At 43.2% G+C, this 12,741-nt stretch overlaps 1 protein-coding gene across 1 annotated transcript in view; it reads right to left on the bottom strand.

Moving 5' to 3' along the window:
* Positions 1-12,741, bottom strand: part of CLCN1 (chloride voltage-gated channel 1) — an 81,938-nt gene that overhangs the window by 54,331 nt on the left and 14,866 nt on the right. The window lies entirely within an intron of this gene.

Genomic DNA, 12,741 nt, shown 5'->3' with positions numbered 1-12,741 from the left:
GTTAGAACAGTTGGGATCACTCTAAAAAACAATGACTACACAATCTGTTCATTGTACCAAGCTTTCCCTAATGTGGACCAACCCATCCCAAATTGGTCTAGAGTTGGAGTCTACTATTTATTTGGTATGATTAAGGATCAGTCCAAATAAAAATATTTTCTTGATATGCAATTGCCTAGATTGCTCTAGTGTCAATTTGCTAATATTGTGAAGTGGCTTAATAAGGGAGCCACTTCTGGATTTTGGCAAATTCATCACTTCCCCTGCTTGGGAAAACGCAGCAGAAGATTTTTTATTTTTTTATTTTCAGTGATTTTTTTAAAATTAAAAATTTCTTTGCCTTTCCGTGTTTCTCAACCAGCAATGCAGTTAAAATATTTGCTATAACTGACATATTGCATCAGTGATAGTCTTAAACAGAACAAAAAAACTTTTTTTCACTTTCCCTACCCTCTGCCAACAGGGGAAGTGATAAAGTTGCCAATATCCAAAAATGGATTGTTTATTAAGCCAATTCACAATATTGGCTTTGGAATGGTTAAGTTTGATCAGAACGATCTAATCAAGCCTGACCCTTCACTTGGTAAAGGCAGGAGCAGAGGCCATTTCCATGTGAATGGTGAACAGTCAGGATAGCTTAGATCATTCTAATCTAGCCTGACCATTCCAAAGTGACCTGGGCTAGATTGCTCTTGGACACTAATGTAGCTGTACCCAGTTGGCTTTGGTTTTGCATACTTCATGATACTGCACTTGATAACTAGTACTTAAAGGCATAAATGAAATCTACTAGAAAGCACAAATGTGATGCTCAAAACAGACATTAGAGGCAACTCATAATTAGACCTGAAAGCATTGTAATATTGCAAAGAGGTGACTGGCAATCTTTTTGTGTTTGTGAAATCAGACTTCAAATGAAACTGAGGCTTCAGCCCTGCAGACCAGTCACCAGACAAAGCAAACTACTACAGTATACATAATTCCACAGGTGACAGACACTCATTCAGACATTCACATTGATTATTAATCACCTTTTTGCAGGCACTGGCTATCTCTAAAATCTGTTTCTGAGCTGAGATGGATGTTCTGTCTCTCAAACAAGATCTGTAACAATCCATTCACACATGCAAGTCACTCTGTTAATTCCTGTTACAGTAGCTTGCGTGCATACAGATGCACAGCCATTTATGCATTGTATAATACACAATCCACAAAGGCACCAAATTTGTAGAACAAATTTTGAGATATTGCAGCATATGGCACTGCAGTTGTGTACATATGTACAGCTCTTTGAACTAATATTTTTATTTGAACATGATATGGTGGTGCAGACAACATAATCCCCAAATTTAGATATTTTCTAAACTAATAGCTAGCTATGATTTTCAAATGATGTGGCACACAGGATTGCATATACATGGTGATATAAAGCCTACTGAGCATTCTATACCACAGTGACTAATGACCAGAGATGGGCATGAACCTCCATTTGGAGACTGGTGCTGGTTCATTCCCTTCCACCACCACCCACTCACCAGCCGGCATGCACTGCTCTTCTCCTGCTCTTTGGCGAGTGTCCAGTCACAGCAGGAGCCTGTGTTTCCATCCACCTTCTCCAGCAGCCGCCCACTCAGATGAGGAGAGGGGCAGGGATTCCTGCTGTGCTGCCTTTGAGTGGGCGGGTGCTGGAGGAGGCAGAAGAGGGAAGCATGAGCTCCTGCTGCAAATGGACAATTGAGCAAAGAGCAAGAGAAGAGCAGTGTACGCCAGCTGTTAAGAGGGGGAGATGGCTGGAGGGTGAGGGAAGGGAACAAATGGCATCTGTGATGCCATACTGATGAGCCAGCACAAATCTCTGAACCAAGGTTCATGCCCATCTGTACTCATGACAATTGTAATATTTTTATAAAAGGACTACAGTGATGTTGCCACATGAATTTGCCTGTCCACTCCATCAGGCATGCTATAACAGATAGGGACATGCACAGCTACCATTACTTTCACATTAATAATAATCATGATAATTATATTTCAGGTTTTTTCAGGTAAAAAACATACACAGAGGTAATTTACCATTACATTTATCCCTCCAATATGGAAAATCTCTGATATGAAAAAGTACTATATTTTACTGTGTATAAAACAATACTTTTGTCTAAAAATTGAGGGTCATCTTATACATGGAAGTAAGCCAAGGAGAGAACAAAACGGCCCATACCTTGCCTCTGCAAACAGGTTTCCTTCAGTCATGAGGCTTAGCTTCCTACAGTGAGGAGACTTAGTTTCCTCCAATCACAAGCCTTGTGTAATTGGCATCAGCTGATGCTGAACAAACCAATTGGAGCACACATCATTGGCGGAGCTGTAGACAGTGCTCAGATGCTACAGGGACTCATAATTTTTGAGCATTCTGAGCCCAGAGGCTGAATACTCAAAGCTAAGATTTCTTAATTTCTGGGGTAAGAAAGGGGGGGGGTCTTATACATGGAAAAATACAGTATAGGATCCTTATATGAGTTATTGTATACACCATGCTTTGTATGCACATGTATTAGTGTACACAATATTCTGATGTAGATCTACAGTATTTCCTAGAGTCTCTGAAAAGTAAGCACTATGCCAACAATCCTAAACTGGCCCAGTGTCAACTTGGGTTCCCCAATATGCACCACAAACTTAAACTCTTTCACACAACAGTTTGTCTAGTTGGAACTGGTTGGCTCTTTTGTCCTTCAAGTATATGGTTAAGAGAATGATAGATTAAGCTGATCAGTAAATTCCATTTTGTCGGGTAAATCATTGACTTCAGAAATAGTTGGTATCATGCTCTTAGAGAAAACAGCGGCTAGTGTCTGTTAAAAGGTGGGTTGCTTTTTTAAAAATTCAATTCAGATTTCTCAGAAAGTGAGGCTTTGCTCTCTCAAAAAAAATCTTGTAAAGAAAGTCCTGCCTTCCATCTACAGAACATCTACAGATTGAAAAATGTGGTGTTTGGTTCAAGAACAGGACAAATGCTTAAAGAACACACTGTTCTAGTTGGATGTGCATGTGTGTAAATGTTATACATGTGCCTACCTCCTTTTGGAAAATGATCCTAGAAAAGAACCTAGTTGCTGCCTTCTGTTTATGTCCCTGCCTCTGTGCATGCTCCCTGAACAGCTGGGCTGTAGGCACTTGCACAAAGGCAGCACGCCTGGTTCTTGGAAGGGAAACAGGCCCATTATCTCTGATGATGGGGACAGTGGCAGAAGCAGGAGCAGGGAGGCAGTGGGAAGGGGATGGGCAGGCCTTTGTTTTGCCAAAGGAGAACAAGCGACTGAGGGGGGAAAAGTTCAGCACTTTGTTTCATTTTGGCAAAACAGGATCCCTAAACTGGGTTGTGAACCAAATCATGAACCAGCCCGACTCATCAGTTTTGCTGGTTTGTTCTTCAGTTTGTGCCCATTTCTATCTTGAACTAAAACTCTCAAAAGTCTTCATCATTTGTTGTGCTGGCCAGAATTTCCAGGAGTTGTAGTACAACAACATCTGGGAACCCAAGTTTGGAAACCACTGAATTAAGTGGCCAGATCACCATGGCCAGATCAGACCTCTCCAGGAATGGACACAGTTGGCACAACTAGTTTTAACCATGTTCACTCTTGGCCACCATTGAAAACTTTGCACCCAGGCTCGGGGATAAATCCAGAAGCACACCCAAGCTGTGCACTTGTGTAGTCAGGAGGTGTGCAACTCCATCCAGCACAGGGTGAGTCCCTATTCCCTGATCTACATTTCAACTGATCAGGAACACCTCTGTCTTGTCTGGATTCAGTTTATTCACCACCATCCAGTCCATTACTAACATCAGACAGTAATCTACAAGTGAAACAGCCTCCTCAGATTTACATCAAAAAGGGAGACAGAGATGGGTGTCATCCGCATACTAGCGTTACCAAACTCCAAAACTCCACAGACAACCTATCCCAGTGGTTTCATGTGTATAGGGGACAGAACTGAACCATGTGGGACACCACAAGCCAATGGCTAGGGTGTCAAACAGGAGTCCCCACCACCACCTTCTGAGTTTGCCCCTCCAGGAAGGACTGGAGACACTGTAGAACCTGAAAAACCCACAACCACCAAATCCCATCCCAGAGAGATGGCCCAGAAGGACACCATAGATGATGGTATCAAAAACCACTGAGAGGTTGAGCAGAAGCAACAGAGGCACATTCCCTCTGTCTAGTTCCTAGCATAGATCATTCGCCAAAATGACCAAAGTGAAATGGATCTAGAGAATCTACTTCATCTAGGAACCTCTGGAGCTGAGACACCGCAGCATACTCCAAGACCTTGCCCAAGTAGAGATGGGCACGAACCTTTCTTCAACAGTTTGGGCCAACTCCTGCACTGCCTGCACAGGAGTTCTGTGGGTGCCTGGTGCTTGCCTGCCCTACCTCCTCATCTGAATGGGTGTCCACCGGAGAAGTTGGAGGAGGGAAGCACATGCTGCTGCTGAGTGGCTGGCCACCAGGGAAGGCAGGGAGAAAAGCGTGCTGCTGCCCATGAGTGGTCAAATGCATGAAGAAGGTGGGGGAGGGAAGTGGGAACACCCAAAGAACACCTGTATGGCCACCTCACTGAACTGGGCCAAACAGCTGAAACATGGTCCGTGCCCATCTCTATGCCCAAGAATGGAGCATTAGAGACTGGCCAGTAATTATTCAATACTGTGGGATCCAAGAAAGGCTTTTTCAGCTATAGTTTCTTTATTGACTCCTTTAAGCATGCTGGGATCCTATCTGCTGTAGGGAAGCATTCACCACTCCTCCTACCCATTCAGCCAGTCCCTTTCTGGCAGCTTTTACAATCCAGGAAGGACAAAGGTCTGGCACACATATGGTAGCCTTCACCTCTTGAAGGGTCCTGTCCACATCTGCTAGGCTGCAAGAACTGAAATGTATCCATTAATACAGGACAAGCAGGGTGCCCAGTTACATTCGTAGGACCTGTATTGGCTACTGCATCCAAGTTACAGCAGACCTGAGACTGCAAAATGTTGTGCAAATTCTTCATAGCAGGCTATAGTATGGCTTTGTGAAGGAGCAGTAGGTCCCAAGGCTAAAGAGCAGAGTGAGCCATCCCCTCAGTTAGAGATGTTGGAACAGGAAAAAGTTATAGAAATAGGGAAGACAAAAGAAATTAAGGCGTCAAAAATAATAGAAGGAAAGAAAGAGGAATCAAAACAGAAGGAGGAGAAGACTGAAGTATGTCTGGTGGAAGAGAGCGAGGGAGAAGAGGGGAAAGAGTTAATTCTACCCATGTGGGAGGAGGAGATAGGGGGGAAAGTGGGAGGAGATAGTTCAATATAAGAGAGGAAAGGAAGAAGGGGGAGGAAGAAAATTATGAGAGAATACATGGTTTGCTAGAGGAATTTCTGAATTTGAAGGTAGGACGGTTATTACCTGATCCAGAAAAATCTAAAGAAAAGAAGACCTCGGTCAAAGCCCTACAATGGACAGTCGTGGTTTTCCCTCAAGGACAGGGTCACTCGAGGAAGGTGATTCGACCAGACCTGTCCTTCAACCATCCACCTCCGGAGGGAGATTGGGCCAGTCACCCGTGTTGTGGGACAAGTTGTGCAGTCCAGAGTGCTCCATTGAGGAAGCCCACAGATTGGGAACGTTTTGGACCAGCCCCGCAATGAATCTTGTTAATTTACAGACCTGAGTTATCGTCTTCCCAAATTGAACAGTTATGAGATCTCAGTTGTTTTGAACCGTTAGAAGTTATAATAGATTCACAAAATGTCAAATTGAATAAATGTGTTCATGTTCAAAAAAAAGACTCAGTCGTCATTTCCCACCAAAAAAAAGAGGAACTGCTCCCGACTTTTAATGAACCAAGTCACAGGCTTGCATTCTCTTCTGATGGGCCACCAACGATACTATATGCCCTTGGCTACTTGGAAGAGCTCCAATGGACAGACAACCCTGTGCAGATGCAATGGGAACAGAGAAGAATAACTTCTTCCCTGCTACCACTGCCATGAAACAGGACTTCCAATGGGCTCTAGCCCATGTTTCGTCAGATTTTGCCCAGGTTCCCACTTTCAGACACACACATTCAAACCCAGAAAACTGGATGATATGACACCTGGTGAAGGGGATGGAATCATAACAGACCACTGCAACTCCATCTCCTCACCCTACCCTCCAGGTCTTGCCTGCTGCTGCACAGAGAACCCTGGTGGATCAAGCTGAATGCATGTGTCCCTTTTATTCTCTGGACCTCCCTCCAGTGTCCTCCAGCACCTTTTTAATGCTCCCTAACCTGAAAGTAGCTCTAATCTCTTCATATTCCTCTAAGTGACTTTTATCTGAGCTTGCCTTCTCCCCCTCCAGGGCCAATTGTTCCTCCCCAAATGTGCCTTGAAACCAGCCCTAGCTGGGCCTCGATGCCATGGGTGGGGACTGACAGACTGCCAGGGGTGCCAGCAGTGATGCCCTCACAATGCTTCTTCAGGATGGGCAAAATTATTGTCTTGTTTGTAAAGTTTATTCTGTGTTTGAGCAGACATCCTGTGTCTAGCAGCAACTTTCTGGTTTTGGAGAAAGCCACGATCCAATCTGATAGAGGCATAACTAGTTTCTTTTTCTCTAAATTAAAACATATGAAAAAAGCAGTGTTTTATAAGAGGACTGAAAGTCACATTATGAGAAACACCTTTATTTTGTTCTGATGCCATCTCTCATAGGACCAGAAAAAACAACTTGCGTAATCCTCCATGCTGCCTGGGGGATTCTGGGAGTTGTAGTCCAAAAATCATGATTTCAAATTTTTAATTCAAACAATATGCCTGCTGCAGTGACCTTTGACCATGGGGACCCAAGGGGAACTGTGCAGATGAGTCTGGAACAGTCTGGCTCTGTATTTATTGAACAACAGTACAGTAGTGCAATTAGGAGCAACAGACCAGTTGGGGCAGGGAGGACTACCTAATGCATTGACTTCCAGCCTTGGGTCCCCAGATGTTCCTGGACTTCAGCTCCCAGATCCTTAACCACTAGTTGTGCTGGCCAGGATTTCTGGGAGTTGTAGTCCAAGAACATGTGGGGACCCAAGGTTGGGAACCACTGGCCTAGTGTTTTCCCTTCCTTCTGTTGCCCAATCAAAACTGACCCAACCCCAAACAGTTACAGTTCCTTACCCATGATTTGGGGGTGAGGGAAGAGAATTCCTGCAGTTTTTCACCAGGAAGGAAAAAATCAGCTAGAAGGAGGCAACTTTAGAGTACTGTACACAAATGGCAAAGAGGGGAAAAGGTTAAGCAGTTCTCCAAACCCTCCCCCCCATCATTCAGATGCAAAACTGCCCTCCTTCCACTTTTGCTTTTAAAGCTGGGAGGCTCTTCAGCTGTCTCAAGAATGCCTTACTCTGGCTCTTTGCCACAAAGCTAGGGTGACTTTGGGCCACTCATGACAATCTTTCAGCGTAATCTGCCCCACAGGACAACTCTTACAGTTTAAACCTCAGTCAGGGCAGGATTAAGACCTTTAGAAGCCCTAAGTACTGAAAAGACAATCGTGCCCCCTACAAATACAACATGCTGCAGGCTCCATGGCTTGAAAAACACACACACATAATCCACATATATGCAGGAACATACTGCAATTTAATTGTAAAGCATGTGGTAAAAAAGAACCACGTATTGTATACAAAATCATACCTACAATCAAGTTCCAGCCAAATCTTGCGCTTTCATGCTTTGATTCATGTAGACAAATTTTGTCAGAATCTCTAAACTGAAAAGTTCAAACAAGAGCTTAGAATTTCTTTGGGGGGTGTTTTAAACTGTGCATGTTATTTCTTTGGATAGTACATTTAGTTTTTACTGGTCCGTACTCAATTACAGTACTTTAGGTAGGGAGGTATTTTCTTGAGCCTTTTGAGGGAGCGAGCGAGAGATAGGAAGGATTTGGGTGGATGGACCACAATCCATAGTAAATTCAGCACTGAAAAAACACTCTGTGGTGCCCCCTTCCCTTGTTGATGCCCTAAGCATGTGCTTATTTTGCTTAATGGTTAATCTGGGCATGGCCTCAGTTATCCCACCTTTAGCTCTTTGCAGGGAAGAGCGGCACAAGGGTGAAATGTGACAAACTTATTTTTAAGCATCTGAAAAAACAATAGGATAACTTGGTGTCCTCTGTCATACCACTCTTTCCCACAATTACTATTTATTTATTAATTAATTAATCTTAGCCTTCTGAGGTAAGAAGCCATTAACAATGGCAGAGACTTAGATCTGACTATCTTTCAGCACCTCTTACTGAGTCCTTGTTGAAAACCATTATTGATTCCAAAATATTACAGTGGAAGAAGGGATCCTAGAACGTCTGTATCCCACTTTTTGCAAGTCATTGTAACACAATTAGACCCTAAATGGGCACAATGTAAAATACAAAAACAAACGAACAAAAAAGGCAGGTTGCCCAAACTAGATAATTCATTGAAAAAGAAAATTCTCGCTAGTAATAAACATGAAACCCCATCCTCAATATGCTCTAAGTTGTCCTAGAATCCCCTAGGAGCAACATTAGTCCCCCAAATGAGGAGAAAACATTAAAACCAAATGTTGTTGGAACTCAGCTTCTGGTTTCACTTTTGTGGGGTTGGTGGCATTATGTATCCCCATGTTACTGAAAAACCATGATTCTTAGAGCTTTCCAGAAATGAATAAGGTGAGGTTGTTGGTTTTTGCTTGCTTGCTTGTTTTTTGGACCTTTAGGCATCCGAGGGCCACAAAAATAAGGCAGGAATGGAGAAACACAAAAGTGGGTCGGAGAATGTCCTTTGCCCATCTCTGCTCTACATCAGTGGTCCCCAACCTTGGGCCTCAAGATGTTCTTGGACTTCAACTCCCAGAAATCCTGGCTAGCAGAAATGGTGGTGAAAGTTTCTGGGAGTTGTAGTCCAAAAACATCTGGAGGCCCAAGGTTGGGGACCATTGCTCTACATGATCCTATCACCACATCACCCTATCCTATTATTGTACCTTAGACAGAATAAGCAGTTGCAACTTTATTTCTGAATTAAAAGTACTAGTGTTTGCTGCCACTGCAAAAGAAACCAGACAGTAAGAGATCAAGCTGTTTTCTGCTAGACTGATAATGGAGTGGAATTAATCACTTGGGAATAGCCTTGGCTTAGGTAAAAGTTATTCTCTTAGAGTTCTAAATTGCAACAAAATTAAAGAGAAAAGTAGTTAGAGAGAAAATCGCTATTGTAGCAACAGAAAGGATTGTTTGCCTGTTCTCCCTCTTTTGCTTTTTCTCTCTCCGGTTACTTCACCTCAGGAATGCAGTGGGTTGGGCCTGGGGCTATCATTAGCATACCCTGGGGTATTCATACAAAAATGTGCAGCCTAGGTGGGCTGGCGCAAACTGCAGGATGGTGTTCTGTTCTCAAAGCAATGCAGACTTAACTAATTGATTCCAGATTCTGGCCAAGTCGATTTCTGAATCTAGACTTCCTTCCCCCTTTCCATTTCCCCACCTCTCTCAGTGACTATGCCCTGGGGAGTGAGGGATGTGCTTGAGAACACAAGCTCCTGACCACATGTCCTTCAATAACCCAGTACCGTAGGCTTTAACGATTTCCAGAAGTTCGTGTTCGCCACTCCTCCAGCGCATGTCCCGAGAGCATAGCAATTCACACCTCGCAGAACACAGCCCTCCTCCCCATCTCTTGCCCACACATGCTTCATTAAGACCCGCCAAGAGCCAGGGGGAGGATGGGCTGTGTGCTTGGATCAGCAGAACAAGACACTGCTGCTAGGGAAGCACAAAGCATCGCTGGAGGCCTTGAGCTAAATAAACTCCGGCTGCTCTGCTCTGCATCTCCTAGGAAAAAAAGGGGGTGGTGTGGGGAAGACACACTGCATATCAACACATGTGACAATAAACAGGGATCTTGCAGGAGAAGGAGGGGTGTTGGGGTGATTTGAGGTGGAGAAGCTGTGATTAGAAAAATGTTGAGCATATACAAATAAACTCTGATGCTTCATTCTTCAAGTTCTCTTCACAGCTTCTTTTTTGAAAAAAGTAAAAATAATTCATGGTATGTGGTATTAAAGAATTCTCAGCATTATGTGTTGGGATATTCCAATGGTGGGACACTGCTACAGTAGGCTTTTTTTTTACACCCCTAACATGTATCCACACAACTCACTTAAAAATTCAAACTTTTTCATTTTTACCAGAAGCAGTTATACTCTAAGCCCTCATCTAACATGGAACAAAGCTAAATGCTAAGAAATACCATAGGTAAAGGTAAAGGTAAAGGTTCCCCTTGACAATTTTTGTCCAGTCGTGTTTGACTCTAGGGGGCGGTGCTCATCCCCGTTTCCAAGCCATAGAGCCAGCGTTTGTCCGAAGACAATCTTCCGCGGTCACATGGCCAGTGCGACTTAGACACGGAACGGTGTTACCTTCCCACCGAGGTGATCCCTATTTATCTACTTGCATTCGCATGCTTTCGAACCACTAGGTTGGCGGGAGCAGGGACAAGCGACGGGCGCTCACTCCGTCGCGTGGATTTGATCTTACAACTGCTTGGCCTTCTGACCCTGCAGCACAGGCTTCTGCGGTTTAGCCCGCAGCGCCACCACGTCCCTTAAGAAATACCATGGTACACTCTATTTGGAACTTTGTCCTGCCAGGAGATACCAAAAATGCATCAGAGACAATACACACTGATATACAGTGGTGCCTTGACTTACGATGACGATGGTCATAACTTGAAATGGTTGTAAATCGAAGCACCATTTCCCATAGGAATGCATTGAAATGTGATTAATCCATTCCGCCCAGGGGGAAAAATCACCAAAAAATCCCCTGCAAGACCCATCAAAAACACGATTAATCCAATCTGGTTGAAGGGGAGGGGGGAACAAAAAAGAAAACAAACCCTGTAAGACCCATTGGAAATGCAAAACAAAAGCCAAAAGAGCAAACAAACCCTGAAAGACCCATCAGAAATGGGGGAACCCCCCCAAAAAAGAAAACCAAAGAGCAAACAAACCCTACAAGACCCATCAGAAATGGGGGGGAAACCCAAAAAAAAGCAAAAAAAAAAAAAAACTGCAAGACGCATCGGAAATGGGGGGAAACACCAAAAACAAACAAATCCTGCAAGACTCATCAGAAATGCGAAAAAAACAAAAAACCCAAAGACTGCAAGACCCATCACAGCACAGAGACAAAACGCCCCCAGCTCAAAACCACACTGCAAAACCGAGCCAGAACAGGCAGTTTTTAAAAAGCAGAAAGCAGCACCTTACCAGGCAGTCCGAAGCCTCCTCAGAACGCACACTCTCTAACTGCTGGGGCGAAAGAGCTACAAAGAAGCAGCCTCTTCGCCAACGGTGAGCAGTTTGAATTCCCCGCCTTTTCCCTGCCTTTTTTCCTGATCATAACTCAAAGCTCCTGTTGCAAGTTGAAGCTGGTCGTAACTCGAATTGGTCGTAACTCGGGACATTTGCAAGTCAAGGCACCACTGTATCAGGGGTCTCCTATCAATTCTCCTCAGACTGAAGAAGCTACTTGGATAAGTAGCAAAACATTTCAACCTAATAAGGAAGAAGTCCAGTTGCCATGACTCAACGTCCAGATAACCTCACCTGGATGACTGAGAATCTTCACAGGTAGGTGAAAATGTTGTTGTTATTGTTTTATACAAACTATCTTAATTTTTGAAATTCCTCCATAAATTCAACAGAACAGGTCATTTTAAAGAAATGAAGTGGGAGAAAGGGACATTGACAAATTTGTCCTTAGAAACAAACAGTTTCCATTGCTTGCTGGTTAGAAGTCTGAAACCCTCTGTATAATTAAGCATCTTGGGGTGCTTAATTATGGTTGCCACTTCTGCAGACACAATATGACTCTAGAGCTGCTCAGCAGTTACATTTCCAGAGAGCTGAAAATTCCATTCGGTTCATACTTTTTAAAATAAGAATTCATCAACATTTATGTGGTTATAGAAGCTAGAGACCATAGTAGTATGGAGTTAATTGGTTGACTAATAACAGGGACTTAAAAAATAATACTGCTATTCCTAAAATTTCATAGTAACAAAACAAAACAGTAAGGACTACATCCAATTCAACAGTTAATTCAATAAAATAATCTCAGTAAAGAACAATGGCAAGGTTTAAAAATAATCAAAGCACCTCAATAAAAGAGTACTCTTTGTCTGGTTCTAAAAAGCCACTGGCAATGGTGCGGCTAAAAAATATTGTAAATCAATCAATCAATCAATCAATCAATCAATCAATCAATCAATCAGCAAGGAGGAGATGAATGATCCTCTCAAGAGAGAGTTTCAGGGCTGTATGGCTGCAGCAGAAAAGGCTCTGCTAATAGAAGTTAATCCAGTCTCTATATAAGATGGAACTTGAAGCAGGGTCTCATTAGAAAGTCTTATGTAGTAGGCACAAGTATCACATGGATAAGCAAAGCCTTGAAAAAATAAACACTCAAGGGGTTTATGGCTTTACAGTTCAAAGCCAGAACTTTGGATTTTACAGATATTTTGTAGCATTTAAACTGTCACATCTTGAAATGGGTGTGATGCAGACCATCAACAACATCCATCATCCTGCATGATGGAACATTTACAGGGTAATCTTCTTCATATCTCTTCAGAAGGAAGAATGGGATTACAGTCATGGTATAGGTGTTTCAGAATGTGGCA

Source organism: Pogona vitticeps, chromosome 2 (genome assembly GCF_051106095.1).
Source record: "Pogona vitticeps strain Pit_001003342236 chromosome 2, PviZW2.1, whole genome shotgun sequence".
NCBI lineage: Eukaryota > Metazoa > Chordata > Lepidosauria > Squamata > Agamidae > Pogona > Pogona vitticeps.
Note: the sequence above shows the minus strand (reverse complement) of the source record. Positions and strands in the feature narration are given on the sequence as shown.